General features: G+C 35.0%; 1 non-coding gene across 1 annotated transcript; it reads left to right on the forward strand.

Moving 5' to 3' along the window:
* Positions 1-283: 283 nt before the first annotated feature.
* On the forward strand, positions 284-390 carry LOC133311410 (small nucleolar RNA R71). The gene has a single exon (XR_009751553.1). It is a non-coding gene; the product is annotated as a small nucleolar RNA R71 (small nucleolar RNA).
* Positions 391-5,070: the final 4,680 nt, after the last annotated feature.

A 5,070-nucleotide genomic window follows, 5' to 3' on the forward strand; every position in this document is an offset into this window, starting at 1 on the left:
TGGTTGTTCTTGATCAGCTTTCAGGTTCTTTACCTCATTCATCAGTGTGGCCAGTTGGGACTCCATGGCAGTTTATTTGTCTAGTTCGAGCATGCCTGGCTTCCTTACTGGACTCACCCTGTCCAGTGGCCACTGAAGACATCTTTCTGCAGTGCCTTCTATGATCTCATACCTGGATTCGAGGGTCCTTGTGAAAAAATATCCTCCTGCCGCAAAATCTAAATATGATTGAGAAGTATGATCAATGCCTTTATAAAAAGACTGTAAGACTCCCCAAGTCTCTACCCCATGGTTTGGACATTTTCTGATGATGTCCTTGTATCTCTCCCAAGCTTCATAAATATTTTCTCCATAAAACATTCTGAAGTTAGAGAGATCAGCTCTAACATCAGCTTGGCGAGACATAGGGAGAAACCTTTCTATGAACTTGTTAGAAAGTTCCTCCCATGAGTGTATGGATCCATGGGAGAGAGTTTGCATCCATGTTTTTGCTTTTGAGCCTAGGGAGTGAGGAAACAGCCTCATTCTCATGCTCTCTTCTGTCACACCCTCAGCTTTGAAATTATCACAAATATCTTGAAAGTTTGTGAGGTGTGTGTAAGGATCTTCTGCAGGGAGTCCATGAAAGACTCCAGCTTCCCTTATCATGTGAAACATGATAGGTTTTAATTCAAAATTAGGTGCTACAGGAGGGAGGATCACTCCCTTTTCTGGTTTGTTCCTGAAAGGAGCAGCCACAGTTCTAAAGTTCTGTTCAGGAGGGATTCTTTCATTGTTATTGTCATGATCAACCATGTTTTCAAAAATATTTTCCCTAAGATTTCTTCTTCTATGTAAAGTGCGTTCTGGTTCAGGATCGAAGCAAAACTCAGGTATTTCAGTGGAGTGGTGAGAATCTGTTTCAGACTCTTCACTCATAAACCATATACATAGATATTATGAACAACAGAATGTGTAACAATATATATAAAAAATAAAAACAGAAATAACTATACAGAGTATGTACTTAAAACAATAATAAGAACAAAATTGAGTGTTTCTATCCCCGGCAACGGCGCCAAAAACTTGTTGGGTGCTCAGAGGCTGTTGGATGAAAATATAGTATGGTGAAAATGCTCCTCAGTTTACTAAGAAAGAACACAAGTGTTTTCTTAGTTTAACCCAAGTGCGCAAGTGCACACATCAAGTAATAAATGGGAGTATTATGCCCAGATTATCGTTCCCACGAGGATAGAACTCTAATTAGTGTCTTATATTGTTTTATAAAGAATGAAAACGAAAAGAAAAGTTAGTAATTGACCTGTTAGGTCAAACGTTCCATACTGTCTTGACAACGTTCCTCAAAGACAGTAGGTTCAATCAGACAGCAAACAGTTCATCGCTTCGTTATATATGTCAGCCTTCTTGTTTAGGGAAGGAACAACAATATTCATAAGAGGTTTATAGATACAAGATTAAATAAAGAAAAATACAAAAAGTAATAACAATAATCAAGAGACAACAGGGTGGATGGTTTAAAAAAAACAACAATAACAGAAAGAACGGATCCACTGCTCCATTCATAAATGATTATTTTCTCTACTCAGGACCCAACACTTAAGTATTTGTTCAAGTTTCTTTTCTGCCAACGTCTGATTCCTCAGCTTATGGACTAGATGGCTTACAAGTTTCCATATTCTTATGACTCCCTTGACTCCAACAGGTACTTAGTGCAGAACCTTAAAGTGAACGAAGTGGCCCCTTATTCCTAAGGCAACCAGCAATACTGTTTTCACAGTACTGTCTTCCCCCTCTGGTTAAGCTGTCAGGAATCCCTTCCTTATGGAAGATACTTTCTCAGTATGTGTTCGATTTCCAAAGATACACAATGAAGATAGCACACTTAACCAGAGAAACACAAAAGCTGTAATACAAGAGCTTCGAAAATAATCTTTTAAGAACTTTGCAGTTTTTCCATTCCATAGATAGTTTAGTCCATGGCTACTAGTTTAAACATAATTATTCCAAACTGAAGTCCCATAGACCCGAGATTCAGTTCAGAGATAACGAGTGGAAAGGATAGAAATAACACTTGTATTTAAATGAAAACAAATTGCTTACAACAAAATGAAAAGTGGAGAAGATGGTTCTTGCTCGTGAGGAGTCTCAAGTGGATGATACAGAAAGAAGAAGTGTTGTCACTTAACTAAAGTTAGAACTGTACAAATAAAAACTACGAAAATAAACTAAGTGATCTCTTCTTAAGGAATTCAATCCCTTAGGAATTCGATGGATGTCTTCGTACTGGAACGTCCTATTTATAGGTAGAAGAGTGAATGGAAAACTTGTAAATCCCTTGGAGTTGGTTTCTTGACTGCATGAAAGAGGCAGTGTGAACAGTGCTTTGTGGGGCGCACGTGGCTGGATGGGACAGTTTATTCTGAGATTTGTCTTTCCTTCTGAACCTCCCATGCCTTGCTTTCCTTTTCGGCCAATAGGAACCGTTTATTCCCTGCTGTGCACCTTTCTCCTTGGTTGAGTGTTGCCCACTTGTGCTTAATTGAAAACTTCTTTTCACCATTTCCTGAAAAGTGCTCAGAAAGATTGAGTGAGTGAAGCAGGTGTATTTAATACCCCAAATCTGTTCCCTTTTTTATATATTTTCCAAAGATTACGTCACCTTCCGTTCCCCACTCTGTTTTGTGATAAAGATATAAAACATGTGTTTTTAGTGCTAAAGTTGCTCATCAGGTGAGGGACCAGATGGTATTTTTCCATCAAAATGGGCTTAGATGGGTACGGATTTCTGTCCCATCAAGCCCTAGTTCTTAAATTATTATCTCCTATTAGGTTGATCAAGTCTAACACAAATAATAAACAATACGCGCAGGGTAAAAATAAAATATATTAAAATAAATCAATCCATCGAGAAAAGGGTTCACATAGGGTTTGTGACCCTAACTACAATAAAGGAAATTAGCCAGCCATAGACATAGCTGACATACAAATATAAAAGAGAAAAGAAAATAAAATTACGATGATCCTTCAAGAACAATGAATTGTTCCCTTGTGTACTCCTCCAACTGGAATCCTTGTGCCTCTGTCGTCCAAAATTCTCCAGTTTTTTCTTTCTCGCCACGTTCTTTAAAACGTTCAAGACCTAACTCCACGCTGAAGTTCGCGCGGGTATCGCCATAGTGGCGTTGTACCCGTGCGAAATCTCTGGAATCTGTACTGCAATGCTCATCCGCGCGGGTAGCGCCACCTTCCGCGCGAGTAGCGCGTACTTCTTTTTCAGCTTTTTCCAATTTCCTATTTCTTCATACCTTAACCTGTAAAAATTATATAAAAAATGAAAAATAAACTGAAATGGAAAAACTAAATAATAAAAGTAATTAATATACAGAAAATGCTCTTTTATGACTAAATTATTATTATTTTTGGCTTGGAAAATATCACATGCAAGAGGCACATCAGATACCTAGATTATTTATTGTATAGAATTTTGTGTATATAAAATAAAATAAATGACCTTTCTTATATGATAATAAAAGTTGAACTCATAACCTAATACAATTTACTCAAACCCCTTATAACTAAACCAAACCTAATTGCTTAAAATAAAAGGGAAATGATTTCTATATTTACTGCATAAATGTTTTCTTGACTAGTTGAAAAATTCTTCCATAACCATATGTACATCTTCATCATCCACCACTTGCAAACTAATGTATTGTTTAGATTGCCATAATTTTGTCGTGACCTGGGTGGTAGATTGGTTACCTTGGAGTGCTAACTTTTGACGAATTCTCTGATTTAGTTCAACAACTGTTGAGTTGCGGTTAATACATATTAGCTTTTTTTCACATTCAAAAAGTACACCACGTCGGCCTTCGACTTTCCTATCATTATAATATAAAACAACACTAATGGAATCAAAATGTAAACTCATTTACAGATAAATAAACAAGCAAAATAAGAGAGTATGAATATGCTAGCAAGATTGTATGTAAAAGTAAGGAGTTGTAATGGAGAAGAGATGTGAAGAGTGTGGAGAGGAGATGAATTTAAATAGAAGATATCTGACCGAATCGCGCCCAGAGTGGATATAATACCCATCGTACACACAATTGGACTGGGCGTGATAGGTCATGCCTAAGTAGGGAATAAATCTTTGGTGCTACTGTAGCACCAAAGATTCAGTACATCCCATCAATAAAAATATTACATGTCAGCAAAAGTTCTTTTTTCTCTGCCAAATTTTTTCTCTCTCCTCTGATGTGTAATGCTCTTATTAGTGGGATGCACTGAATCTTGGTTCTACAGTAGCACCAAAGATTTATTCCTAAGTAGGGTGTGACCTATGTGGCACTCATGCCTGAATAAGGCGTGACCGGTGACGCTAAATCAGGGCCTGCATATATCCGTAAATAATATGAAAACAACAATAAATTCATAATTATTTATTTAAATTGCAATATTCTAAAAAAAATTTGCCTGGGTCTCGTATCGATTTTTTTTCTCCAATTATTTTTGGATCCCATTTATAATTTTACTTCAGCAATATAAGATAACTCATATTCAGTAACATAAAAAAAAATTTACAATTATATAATTACACAAAATGATTTTGTACGGCAGTACGGGTTTGTTTTGGACACATATTATGTCAATAATAAAATTTCAAACTTGAATTTGAAAAACATTTAATAAGAAACTTAAATTATCTTGAAAAATGTTAAATATTAACATATATTATATATTTTAATAATGCAAAAAAAATTATTTTCCCTTGAAGTAAAAAGACTAAAATCTTTTTATTTTTATTAAGTTTTATTATATACACATCACGAAAGTTGTAGTAATAAAAATATAATTAAAATAAAAAATATAGTTATTAACGGAATTAATATGAAACATATTTAATTATACATAACAAAAAGAGTTTTCGAGCAACATTTAACAATTTCTCTAATTAAAAATTATTCAATATTACAGTATTTTCATAAAACGCAACAGGGAAATTAATAAAATTATACTTATTTTATTAATTTAAAAACCATAACGATCTTTTAATTTTGCATTATATCA

This window comes from Gastrolobium bilobum, unplaced genomic scaffold (assembly GCF_033153095.1).
Source record: "Gastrolobium bilobum isolate Gb01-03AN ecotype WA unplaced genomic scaffold, APGP_CSIRO_Gbil_v1 utg6009, whole genome shotgun sequence".
Taxonomy (NCBI): Eukaryota; Viridiplantae; Streptophyta; class Magnoliopsida; order Fabales; family Fabaceae; genus Gastrolobium; species Gastrolobium bilobum.